The sequence below is a fragment of the Petaurus breviceps genome, unplaced genomic scaffold, assembly GCF_028583685.1.
Source record: "Petaurus breviceps papuanus isolate PSGF00001 unplaced genomic scaffold, PetGlider_PUasm1.0 90778, whole genome shotgun sequence".
In the NCBI taxonomy this organism is placed as follows: Eukaryota; Metazoa; Chordata; class Mammalia; order Diprotodontia; family Petauridae; genus Petaurus; species Petaurus breviceps.
Window position 1 is genome coordinate 5,808,169 of NW_027187343.1, and position 14,440 is coordinate 5,822,608.

The window sequence follows — 14,440 nt, forward strand, 5'->3', positions numbered from 1 at the left end:
AGGGATTTTTTTTCCTTTATTTTAACATTTTTATTTAAAGTTTTGAGTTCCAAATTCTAATCTTCCCTCTTTCCCTTCTTTCTCCCATCCCTGAGATGGTAAGTAATCACATTTAGGTTATTCATATGCAATTATGTAAAACATTTCCATACAAGTCATTTTGTACAAGAAGATTGAAATAAAAGGGAAAAAAGAGAAAGAAAGTGAAAAATAACATGCTTCAGTTTGTTTCCAATGTCAGTTCTTTCTCTGGAGGTAGATAGTATGCTTCATTATTAGACCTTTGAGATTGTCTTAGATCATTGTATTGCTGAGAATACCTAGGTCTTTCACAGCTCTTCATCCAACAATATTGATATTACTGTGTACAATATTCTCCTGGTTCTGTTCACTTTACTATGCATCAGTTCATGTAAATCTCTGCAAGTTTTTCTCAAATCATCCGGCTTATCATTTGTCATGGCACAATAAAATTCCATTATAATTATATAACACAATTTGCTTAGCCATTCCCCAATTGATGGACATCGCTTTGATTTCCAATTCTTAGCCACTACAAAAAGAGCTGCTAGAAATATTTTTGTACAAATAAGTCCTTTTCCTTTTTTTATATGTCTTTGGGATATAGACCTAACCAGTGATATTGCTAGATCAAAGGGTATGCACAGTTTTAGCCTTTTGGGAACATTTCCAAATTGCTTTCCAGAATGGTTGGATTGGTTCACAACTCTACCCACAGCACATTAGTGTCCCAGTTTTCCCACATTTCCTACAACATTCAACATTTTTTTTTGTTACATTAGCAATCTGATAGGTGTGAGGTGGTATCTCAGAGCTATTTTAATTTGTATTTTTTAATCAATAGTGATTTCGAGTATTTTTTATATGAGTATAGATAGCTTTGATTTCTTACAAAGTTATTTTATGGAAAAAGTGCTAATCACTACAGAGGAAGGAAGGAAGGAAGGAAGGAAGGAAGGAAGGAAGGAAGGAAGGAAGGAAGGAAGGAAGGAAGGAAGGAAGGAAGGAAGGAGGGAGAGAGGGAGAGAGGAAGGGTGAGGGTAAGAAAGGAAGGAAAGGAGGGAGAGAGGGGTGATGGAAGGTGGGAGGAACAAAGTAAAGGGGGGTAATAAGAGGAAGAGAAGATTAAGGGAGGAATTCTTTCTAAGCAAAATGAACTCAGATGGACAAAAAATATTTATGACTCCTCTTTTAATGGTGATAATCAATAAGAAACTAAGGGGGGGTACCTTTCACTTAAGAAAAGCATGAACAAGGTTTAGAATAAAAACTATTGTGCTATTAAAAAAAATCATGAGGGAAATGCTTTCAGAGAAACCTGGAAAGTCTTGTATGAGCTAATGTAGAGTGAATTGAGCAGAACCAGGAGAAAATTTAAATAATGACAATATTGTAAAGGCTTAGGACCTCTAATCAACAAAGTTACCAATGACAATTCCAGAGGAGACATGTTGAAGCATGCTACCTACCTCCTTATAGAGAGGTGTATCAGCAATGCCATATTCACAATGCCTATAGAGAATATAAATATGCTGATATAATTATCCATCACAAAATACATCAGGTTTGCCATTTGGGGAAATAAACTAGAAAATTTATTAAGATACCAAAAGACTGAGTCCCAAAACCAGAAAGTGAAAGCCATCAGAGTAGTTATGACATTGGCACAGGTAGATAAAGTAGAAAGCACCCACATTCTCAAGCCTTTAAAACAGAACAGGCTACCTCAGGCAAAGGTCCTCCTCTCCCCACTCACAGCAACCACCCAGCGTCCTGGAAGCACGCTCCCAGCAGCTCCGGCCCCTGGCAGTCCTCAGCAGGAGTCCTTAGCAGAAAATCCTGCTCCCAGCAGCTCCGGCCCCTGGCGGTGCTCAGCAGGGGTCCTAACTAAAAAAAAAAAAAAAAAAAAAGGGCAACCTCAACCGCAACCGCAACCGCCGCCAACCGCCAACCACAGGACCGTTAGCTCGGCTTTTCACTTTCTCTCGCTTTCCGCTTTCTCTTGCTCTGCTATGTCAGCACGTCCATGGGGCATGGGAGATCTTTAAATCCCATAACCCTTACAAGAGGTCAAGAATCCACAGTGCAAATTTAGACCTATTTTTTGGACATGGTCAATGCAAGAATTTGTTTTGCTTGACTATACATAGTTGTAACCAGGTTTCTGTTTTTCTTTCCCAATTCCGGGGGAGAGGTAGAGAAAAAGGTGGGCAGGAGGGAAGGCAGAATTTTGCTGGATGAAAAATATAAAATTTAATTTAAAAGAAAAAGGAACAAAGTTTCTCAAAGGAGTGGGAAGACATGGACCCAGAGAGGAGATCTCATGACAAATGGAAATGATCTTAAGGAGAGCAAAGAATAGTAATGAACTGCACATAGACATAAAAAAAAATCTTACCAAGTGGCAATGCTTTTACTTCTCTATCTCCTGAAGGAATAGATATTTCAAAGAGTGGGGCAAGAGGCAAGATCTACAAGGGAAAATGTAGGAACTGTTAAAAGAGAACTCAAATTAGGTAAATACCTTAGAAGCTCTATTTCCATAAGGAATGCATAGACTCAAGAAAAAATAAAAAGGCATAAAGGTCATGTATTAAAGAATAAAAACCTAGAATAAGGGAAAAGGAATGCTAAACAATAAAGAGAAGAAGGGAAAGAAAATTTAAAAAAAATGCTGAAAATGAACATTTCAAACTAACAAAAGTAATTGAAGAGGAGGAGAGGAAGGGAGATTTTACTTGACTACTTAACAGAGAATGGGGGATAAAACGGGGGGGAACTGGATAACTAGATTAAAAAGGAAAGGAAAAGCAATTAACAAGTCAGTCAAAATTCCAAAACTAGAGCAAGGGGTAAAAAAATGAGGGATTGGGGTGGTAGGAAATGAAGGTAAAAGAAAGAGAGATAAGGAGAATAAGGTTGCTTTGAAGTAAATTAATCAGAAATAAAGAGAAAATTAATATCTTTACAGAAGAAGAGAGGAAACAATTCTCATTCAGTTAAAAAAACATATTAGAGACAAATGGAGTAAAAATAAACCTAACATAACTTTAAGTGTGAATGGATGAAACTATCCAATAAAACTGAAAAAGGGTGGTATGCTTGATAAGAAAGCAGAATGCCCATGATCTGTTGCTTATCAAAAAAAAAAAATACAAAAAAATAAGATATACCAAGAATAAAAATTAGGGACCAGAACAAAATTTACTATATACCAGGTTAATTTCTAGCTGACATTCTGTCTGACAAAGTAAAAATTAAAATTATAACATAAAAAGAGATTAAAGAAACTATTACACTGAAAGGAATCATAAACAACAAAGCAACATCAATATTAAATTTACATGCTCCAAATGCTTTAGCATCGAAATTCATACAGGAAAAATTAACTGAATTACAAAAAAAAAATAAAAACACAACAGTGGCAGAATATTTTAATGTGTCTCTGTTTTAGACAAATCTAATCAAAGGATAAACAAAAAGGGAAATGTCAAATTTCACAAATTGGAGAAACCAGAGCTAAAAGAATAATGATATCTTCTAAACAGGACTAGAGAAAGAGGGTGGGGTGGGGAATATTCAGCAAAATTAATTAATACATCAAAAAAGTCTGAAAATATGTGCAATGTGCCACATCCATGGAGCTCTCACCTTTTCAAAGGAGTGGAGTGGAAATGTCTTCTCATTTCTCTTCTCAGGGGTCATTATTGTTCTCTATAACTTCATAACATTCATTTAGATGGTATTCTGGTTGTTCTTTTCCATTTATATTGTTAAAGTCATTGTGTATATTACTTTCTTGTCTTGATTTATTTAACTGTATCAGTTAGCATGTGTTTCCATGCTTCTCTAGAGTCAACATTTCTTCCAGTACAGTAATATTCCTTCACATTCATGTACTACAATTTCTTTAGCAACTTCCCTAAGTGGCCAGCATCTACTTTGTTTTAAATTCTTTGCTGCCACAAAAAGTGCTGCTATAGATGTTCTCATGTTTATTTCTTCTCATCAATGACCTCCATAGGGTATAAGCTTATTAGTGGAATTTCTCAGTCAAAGAGTATAGACTAAAGTTAGTCATTTTATTTCCATAATTCCAAATTATTTATACTGATTCACGTTCTATCAACATGGCATACCTATTTTCATGCAACTCCTCTAAAACTGACTGTTTCTGTCTTTTGTCATCTTTGACAGTTTGTTGGTTGTGAAGTAAAACATTAGGGGTTTTTAAATTTGAATTTATCTTATTATTAGTGATTCAGAGCAATCTTTTATATAGTTGCTAATAGTGTGCAATTCTTCTTATAAGAATTGTTTTTTCATATCCTTTGATCACTAACTGTAATGGGAATGTAAATTTGTAAGATCTTCCCTGCCCCTAGGCTAAAGTGCACCTGGAGCCTGGGGTGGGAGGCTTGTTTTTCAGTAGATACTTCTTGATTGGCCAGTGAGTCAATAAGGTTGTTACACTCTCTGAGCCAGAAGAAGGCTATATAAGCCCTGATGTGTAGCTTTGTTTTGGGGCTCACTTTGAGAAGTGTTCTGTGATTTGATCTGAATTCTGGGAAGCCATTGTCCAGAGCCCCCTGGCTTTGAAACCCAGATGTTGTTTGGTATGGATGTAATGGTTGGACAGTTTGGAAATCTGTCTACTTGGTCTGTTTCTGTCTTGATAATTCTGTCTGTATATTCTGAAGTTCGGGGTGCTGACCTCTTTCCCCTGAACTAGGTAAATGATACATGTTTGACTGATTAAAGTAAGTTTGTTAACCCATTTTGAGTTGCTTTCCTTTATCAAAGCAGATCCAAGAACCTGTATTGGCAGCAAACCCTGAGGATGCTTGGGGTGCTTGCTGCTACACTAACCTATTTTGGAATAGCTTAAATAAGGGATTTTTGGAGTATTCCCAGATCATACAACATAGAGCACCTGAAGGAACTTATCTGAGCATGCTCAGATCTCCTACCATGGAGGCCCCTTCCTCTTGGAAGGGGTTCCCCTTCCATCCTGTTATATTCCTACATTAGGATGGGAGTAGGCTCATTGACAAAAGCCAGGGATGTCCCACTATAATTGGGAGAACATCAGTCTACAGTATCTCAAAAAAATAAAACCTGAAGCAGAGACACTCTGCAAAAGCAAAGCGCCCGATTTTATCACAGACAAGGTCTCAATGTGCAACACTCACTACACTGGACCTCAATTTCGTGGAAGGTCAGATGAATTAAATTTCATTCCTCTCCCAGAGTATTCTGATACCCTTAAGGGTAAGGATAGGGAAGCATTTAAGTTTTCTGCTATTGGGTCCAGCCTCCACTGATGGTTCTCCCCAAATTGTAAAAGTCCCTGGCACCCCAGTTCTATTTAACCACTATTAGATTTAGCTTTTACAAGGGAATATTAATTTCAAAAAGTACTATATCAAACATAAAATTTACTCCCCAACACATGGAACTTAATCCTCCTCTCCACTTGCACCATCTCAGTCTCTAGGAAGGGAGAGGGGATTAGGTTTGTAGCTAAATTCAATTCCTATAGAGCACATTCCCAGTTTCCAAGTCCAAAGCCTTCTTTGGACTAGAGTCCCAGGTACCCTGGCTTCTCAGGACTTCCCTGCCAAGCTGGGAGGCTGCAACATCTCATCCAGAATTCTGGCTCCAAGGTCTCCATGGCTCCAATTCCCACTCTGGTAGGGATCAATCACCTCTACCACTTGATACTGAGAAGAACAAACAACACAGAATAGAAAGAAATTCCCCCCATGCCCATTTCTTGAGGCCACAGTAAAAAAAAAAAAAAGAGAGAGAGATAGGAGAGGAAAGAAGTCTTTCTCCCCTTACCCATTCAATTCATGGCACCTGTGCTGAAGGTGAACCATGATCTTCACCAGCTGGATGCAGGTAGAAAGAGTGTGTGGGAAAAAAAGCGATTGTCCAAGTCTGGACAGTTTTTAAAATATAGGCTTTTCCGGTAAGGAGGCTACTCCTCTCCAAGTGGTAGGAAAATGTAGAATGGGAGGGGACTCCCTTCCAGGAACAGGATGCCTCCATGTTAGAAGATCTGGGCATAACCAGGTAAGCCCGTTTAGGGTGATAGGTGATCTGGGTATACTCCCAAGATTCAAAGATTCTTTAATGTATGTGTTGGCTGGGGTTGGGTTGAGGTGGGGTATCTTTCTATTCTGGATGCCAAACACGTGAAAAAAAAATTTTTTTTCCCATTTGGCTACTTCCCTTCTTGACCTAGATACAACTATTTTGTTTGTGCACAAGCTTTTCAGTTTCTTACATAATCAATATATCTAGTCTTTTGTAATTTCCTCTATACTTAGTTTAGTTAAGAATGCATCTCCTACCCATAGCTGTGAAAGACATATATATCATCTGCTTCTCTTCTGATCTTTTTCTTTTGTATGATCATTACTATTAAAGTCACTTTTCCAATTTGAATTTATTATAGCAAGTCATGTAGGATGTTAGTCTAGGCCTAATTTTAACCTGACTACTTCCAGTTATTCTAGCAGGTTTTTTTTAAATAAAATTTTACTGATATTTTGTTTTTTACATCATCATAATATCCCAGGTACTTCCTCTTTCCCTTCTAGAGAGTTGTCCCATATAATGAATAATATTTTTATGAGAAAAAAAATTAATAATTGACTAAGACATTTAAAAAGTTCCAAAATATATGCAGTGCTTATCACCTATGGATCTCCCACCTCCACAAAGAGGTAGGTTGGGGTGTCTTCTCATATCTCATCATTCAAGTCCTGTTTGATATTTGTAATTTTGTTACACTTACTTTTGGTTTTTGGTGTGCAATTGTTCTTTCCTTTTATTCTAGTTACTATTTTTGGCTCTACTTACTTTATTTTGCATCCTTTCGTATAGATCTTTCCTTGTTTTTCTATAATAATCACACACATTATTTCTTCATAGTCCTTTCAATTGCATAATTCCAAATTGTTTTCCAAAATGGTTGTACCATTTCAAAATTCCACTAACAGTGCAATCCACTAACAATGCATAATCTTTCCATGACTCCTCTAATGTTGACTTGCCACTTTTTGCCATTTTTGTCCATTTGTAGGGTGTGACATGAAACCTCAGGGAAATACTCCTATTCTATTTCAGATAAGAATAAGGTTCAACTAATAATTATTCTTTTCACCCCTTCTTCCATGCTTGTATACTCTTCTTCTTAGGAAATTCCACTTTTTAATTTCTCCTTTTTACATTACGGTATTCCTCCTCTTATATTTGTCATTTTCCCCTCCTATCATTTTAGCAAATCTGATAGGTGTGGGATGACATCACACAGTTGTTTTTATTTACATTTCTCTAAACAATAATGATGTAGAGCCTTTTTTATATGGCTACATATAGTTTTGTTTTCTACATTGAAAAACTACTTGTTCATATCCTTTGACCACTTATCATTTGGGTAATGATTTTTGTTTTTACAAATTTGATAAAGTTCTCTATATATTTGAGATGTGAGACCTTTATCTGAGAAATTGTCAAAAATGTTTTCCCCAATTTTCTGCTTTCCTTCTAATCTTGGCTAAATTGGTTTTATTTGTACAAAATCTTCTAAATTTAATGTAATCAAAATTATCCACTCTACATTGGGAGTTCTTTCATAAGTAATTTGTGTTGGTTTCTAGTTTTCTTAAACACTGGCTCAGTGTGTTTAATTGTTTCTGATTCTCCCTTGTCTAGTCTGTTTCATGGATCTACTTCTCTATGTTTTAACCAACACCAAATGATTTTGATGTCTGCTGCTTTATGACATAGTTCAAGGTCTCAAAATGCTATTCCCACTATATCCTATCTTTTCTCATCATTTCCCTTAATATTCTAGATGTTTTATTTCTGCAAATGAATTTTGTTTTTTAGTTTATCAAGTTGGATATCTTGATTGTTTAAAAGCATAAATTAACTTTGGCAGTCTTATCATTTTAATTCTATTGGCATGGCCTAGCCATGAGCACTAAATATTCTTCCAGCTATTTAAGTTGTTCCTTATTTAAAGAGTACTTTGTAATTTAATCTCTACAGGCATTTTGTGTGTTTGGATAAATTGATCCCTGAATACTATATAGATTTTGTACTTATTTTGAATAGCATTTCTCTTTCTATTATTGCTTCTTTGAATTTTGTCATTATTATATAAAAATGCTTGATTTTTGTGGGCTTTTGTACTCTCAACTTTACTGAAGCTATTAATAACCCCTATTAATATTTTTGATTCCTCAGAATTTTCTATGTGAACTATCCTGTCTTCAGAAAATAGAATTAATATTATCTCCTCTTTTCCTATCTTTACAACTTTAATTTTTTCTTTTTTTAATTATTTCTAGAATTTCCAAAGCTATATCAAATAACAGTGCTTTATTTACTTTTGTTTATCAATGAAAACTTCATGTGTATCTACTTTGCATATGATGCTTGCTTTTGGTTTTAGATTTATGTTTTTTGATACTAAAGAGGTCTCTCTATGCCTATATTTTGCAGGGTTTTTTTTAAAGCATAAAGGAGTGTTATACTTTGTCAGAAGTTTTTTTTCATCTATTAAAATCATGTGTTTGGGATTTTTAAAAATGTGATTATGTTGATTGTTTTCCTAATGTTGAGCTATATTTGGTATACATCCAACTCAGTCATATGTTTGATTTCTTAGATTGTCGGAGTCTCTTTGACAGATTTTATTCAGATTTTTAAATCAATATTCATTAGTGATATTCTGTGCTATATTTTTCCCACATTTAAATATTAGGATTGCGTCTATCTCCTAAAAGAAGTCTGATATACTAATTTATTTCCCAGTTTTTGAGAATAATTTATGTGGTATTGGAACTAATTGTTCTTTAAAATTTTGATAGGATTCTCCTGTAATTCCATTAGGACCAGGAGCTTTTTTGTTTAAATAGTTCTTTTTATAACTAGTTCTGTTTCCTTTTCCGATATTGGATTAAGATTTTTATTTGGTTTTCTGTTCATTTGGTATTTTTTTTAGAAGTATTCCAGAAGTATTCCACTATTTCATTTATGTTATTGTGAGAAATGCTAACAGTTTGGTTTCCACAGATTCTATAGGACCAATGGACGTCGCAAAAACAGATGTTACACAGGATGTGCAGAAAGGTGTAAATCAAGATGAGGGGACCAAGGGCAGAGTGACCCTATCCAATCACATAGCTGGAAGAAGTCTGTGGGTTTCCTCTTGAAAGAGGCCTAGGCTAAGTTGGCTCAAACTGTCCAGGGTCACCAACTTTTTACTAACATACATGCTTAACTAGCCTCATACATATTAGCTGATATACCTCGCATAGAATTAGAGCCTCATTATCTGAACATGGAACCCATGTTAGTTCATGTTCAGGAGGAGGGAACATATGAAGGAGTAAATGTGTAGTGGGCAGGTCAGAAAGATTATAACCCAGAAGAGCTGAAACCAATCCCAGTTCTGAAGGGAGGAACAAGGCAGGAAATTCGAACAGAAGCAGCGTAAAAGAGCTTTCATTTGTCTGCTTCTCTGTAGTCTTTGGAAGAGGCTACCCATTTATTCAGAAAGATTAAATATAAAATAAAAGTAATGAAAACCTTCCTGGCTTTCCAAATACTGTTTATTTCTAGACTAAGTATGTTTCTAACATCCTCAATTTTGTTAGCATATTCTTTTTGTTCCTTCTGATGTGATTTCATCTTCTTCATTTTCTGTTACATTGATTTGGTTTTCTGTCTTCTTTTTTGTCAGGTTGACTAAAGGTTTATCGATTTTGTTAGACTGTTTAAGGAACCGACAGTTTTGTTTATGACTTCTATAGTCTATTTCAGTTTATCTTTTTCTATTCTAATTTTCAGTAGCTCCTCTCTTTTTGCTTACTTGGGTATGGTCATTGGTTTTTGTTTTTTTTTTTACAATTTTAAATGAATATTCAATTTATTAATCGTCTCTTTTTCTACTTTGTTAATGTATGTTTTTATGAATATAATCTTCCCTTAAGCTTTAGCTGCCTCCAAAACTCTTTAATTTTTTAATTATTATCATTTTTATATAGTTATTAGGTTTTTATATATTTTTATATAATTTGTTCTTTGATTCACTCAGTATTGAAGATTTAATTGTTAAATCTTTATTTAGGTCTGTGTCTTTTGTTTGTACTTTCTGTACTATTTTTTTTAATTGAGCTATGGTCCAGAGAGGATGTGTTTACTATTTCTACCTTTTTATATTTTATACTATAGTTTATATATATATATATATATATATATATATATATATATTTAATGTATCTGTGCCTTAGACCATGGTTTCTTAAACTTTTTCAATTCACAACCCCTTTTCAAGGTTCTGCAGTGGTTCATTGGTGAGGGCATGCTCAGTGCAAAGTGCTCATGCCTTGTGTTTAGAACCAAGGCTGAAAGTGAAGTTGCATAATGCAACATGGGCAAGCACTGCCAGAAACACCTCATATTTATTATGTTTTTTTTATTTTGAATTAATTTTTGGTTGTTGCACATTCAGAAACCTTTTACTATTGCCAAATTTTTCATGCCCCTAACTGCAGTTGTAACCCACAATTTAAGAAGCACTGCCCTAAATCATGGTCAAAGTTCCAAGTCATTGGAAATATGAATATTTTTTGTAGCCCAGTTTCAGAGATGCCATAAATCTTTTAGCTCTAGTTTCTCCAGAAATTTGTACCAGTCTATATTTTCCCTTTTGTTTATTGTTCTCTTAAATTTCCCCAAAATAGACATTAAAATCTCTTCCTACTACTATATTATTATGTTTTATTATAATTCAGTTAGCTTTTCCTTTATGAATTTAGATACAAAGGCATTTGGAGCATACAAATTCAACATCAATATTGGTTTGTTCCTATGGTTCTTTTCAATATGATGAAATTTCCTTGTTTATCTCTTTTTGTGTTGTCAATTTTTATTTTTATTTTGTCTAATAGCATAATTTCAATTCCTGATTTTAAAAAAAATTTACCTGATGCAAAGTAAGTTTTGTTCCAGCCCTTAATTTTAATTTTGTATATGACTGCTTTTTATGTGTTTTTCCTATAAGCAACATATTGTGGAGTTTTGTTTTCTTGTCAAATCTGTCACCCTCTTTAATTTTGTTGGATTGTTTAATCCATTCACATTCAAAGTTATGAAAGTTAGGTTTGTTTTTCCTCCATTTGTCTTGAATTTTTTTCCAAATTGATATTTTTGTTGTTATTATTCCTCTTCCTCTATTAAAGACAGAAATTTGTCTCTTCAGCAATTTTTGCTTGATCTACTTAAGGCAACCCTATTCCCACATACTCTCTTCCACTCAAATTGTCTCCCTCCCCACCTCTAACCCATGCTGGTCATCCTTCTTCCTAGTTTTGAAGTTTTACTTAATTTATTAATTCATATTTCTTTTTATCTTGTTATTTAATTCTTCCTCTCTTAAAATCTCCCTTCTTTTCCTTCCCTTCAACTCCCCACTTTTTTTATCTGTACCTTCTTCTAAAAACTTTCTTTCATTTTCTTAGGTAATTCTCTTTCTTTTCTGTCTATTCTGGTCTTCAATTCTTTGATTCATGGTTCTAATATCTCTTTATTTCTTCTTTAATCTCTGTCTTCTTCATGGAATTAAATTTCTAAAGTATCTATTTTGAGTTCCCTGTTGTCAGCAGTTTCCACGTTATTTCCTTACATCTCTTGCCCCTTCCCCTCCCTTTCTGTTATGACTCACTCTTTGGATTATTAATTCCTGTAAGAAATAGAGAAACCAAAAGTATCATGCTAGAAATTTTTCTGTATACCTAATTATGGGGTTTATTATTACTCCCTACCCTTCCCAAAAAGGAGATGAAATCTCTTCTCTGAGTCCATACCCTAAGGACCAAATCTCTGCAGATATTACCAAATGTAAGGTCCCCATATCCCATTATAGAATCTCTCTCTTATCCCATGGAAGTTTTCTTCAGTGGAAACCTCCTCTTCCCCCCACTGAATCCAGATTTATCCTTTCTTTCCCCTATTTCAATCCCTCTCTTTGCCACCTCACCCATTCTCTTATAGGTCATCTTTCTCCTGAGAAACTACAGGAGTAATTTTCCCCTTTTTTTGTCATTGACTTGATTGTGATACATTACATTCAATCTTTTTTCCTGCCCTTCCTCCTTGCATGTATTCTCCCATTCTGCAGTTTAGTCCTACAAAAACATTGATTCACCTGTAGGAAAGGGTGTTGTGGGATTTAATCCTTGGTGTTTCAGATCTGTTTCTCCACCATCACTTATTTTATTAAGTTCCCCTTTCACCACTGTATTCTCATGTACTTAGAAATTTCTTACTGGTCCCTATGTTATTTTTGTTTTTAATACATAAATGTCTCACTTTCTAAGGGCTTTCCCCCCTTTTTCTGGTTTTATTTGTTATTTGTGCCTTCCTTGGTTGCTGTCTTTTTTTTGACAATTTTGAGTTTCTGGTGTCTGCGGTGTTGGCAAAACTAATAATCTGTTCACATCTGGTTTTGGTTTGGATTTGGGTTAGTTTTTTTTTTCTTTTTGGTGGTAATGTTTTGAAATACTTCCCTTTTATTGATTGCCTATATGTTCATTGATGATTAAGCTCAGATTTTCAGAGTATGTCATTTTGTATGGCATCCTGAGCTTCTTTGCGATTTGTAATCTATTCCATTCCCTTTTGTAATTTCTAGTGGGTATAAAATATTCTTGTGTAACACAAATTTCCTTTCCTATAACACTGAAGGTCTTTCTTTTGTTTGCGTACTGAATTTGTTACTGGAATTTTTTACTTTCATCACTTTGTGTTTTAGAGTTTGCAGTATAGGGATTTGGGAGAGAGAGGAATTGACAAGTATTCATATATTCTCATATATCTCCATATATGCTCTTGTATTTAAGTTTTCTTATCTTTGTGCCTTATTCCCCAGTCAAACTAAATTCCTTTAAAGCAGGTGCTATATTTTATCTTATATCTTCCACAATCTAGCACAATGCAGGCCACAGTAAATATATGTCAATTTTATTCTAAAATAAATTCATTATTTACTTAAGACAACCATCATGGAACTATGGAATCATTTGGTACAAGAAATGGAAGAGCTCTTAGAGATCTAGTTCAACTCTCCCATTTTAGAGACGAGGAAACAGAGAATCCGGACTAGGGCATGACAATCCCCAAAATGATATATTGAGTAAGTTAGCTAGAAACAGAACTCAAGTTGTTTGACTTTCTGCCCATTGCTCTTTCCCCAAACAGCATTCTGCCTCTATTTATTTCTCACCAAAAGCAGTGCCAAGCTTTGCTTTAATATTAGTGACTTTTTTAGAGCAACAATGAGATGGAGAGGCTGAACTTGAGCCTTTTGACATAATAAAAGGTTCTGAGCACTAGAAAGGGTTTTTTAAATCACTGCTATAGGCATACTAAAGGATAACTCTCCACTCTAGCAACTTCAAAGTTATGATTTTAAGCTAAACTTCAATTAAGCAGTTCTTTGAGAATAAAATAAGCAAGATATTTAACAAAGGAAATGAACAGATCTTAAGGAATGATGATGACCATTGAGGTATTTTTATCCACATCTTCCCCTGGGGCAAAACCTGCAGTCATTTGAAATGCCAGTTAGCCCTGGGCCTGACCAATTCCCCTCCCTTCCGTGGATATTTCAAGTCAACAGCTCAAATGTCCACAGGCAATAGGAGGGGAGGGTACTAGCAGCCTTTGTTCCCTTTGGTTCACAGCATTCAAGATAGCATTTCAAATTCCTGCAGGGTAGAGAGAATGGGGCATGGATAGATGCAACTGGTGTTAAATAGTCTGCTTAGAGGGAGCACAAAATTTTCTACAACTTAATAAGTCTTATGAACTCCAAATTCATTTAGGTCCTGAATTCCTAGAATCTTTTTAGGTTTTGGTTATTGGATACCTGCAAATTTTAACTCTATAAATAATCTTACTCAAGAAAAAAAAATTTAGAGTACTATCAGTATCTTAGGCTATAAGGGAATTCTTAGCTCATTAACAAACATATTTATCTAATACAAATTGAAGTACCAAGCATATGGAATACCAGGTGAACTATGAACACAGTACCAAGAATGTGTCTTTCAAAACCTGATCCCTATTTTCTCTTTTAAACACCGCCACCACCATTTTGACTACTATCTCATCTCAAACTATGATTGAGCTAGCCCAGGACCCTGAACCCAAGAGCCTTGAGAATAGCAATTGTGTGGGGCATGGGGGACCCCAAAAGTGCAGAGACCCCAAAAATCCCCTACCCAAATTTTACAAAAACTTAGAGATGTCTCAAGGTAAGAACAGGAAGCTTTTATTCAGTTCTTGGAGAAGAGGGTGTCACCTCCACCAGCATAAAAGGAGCCGAGTTACAGAA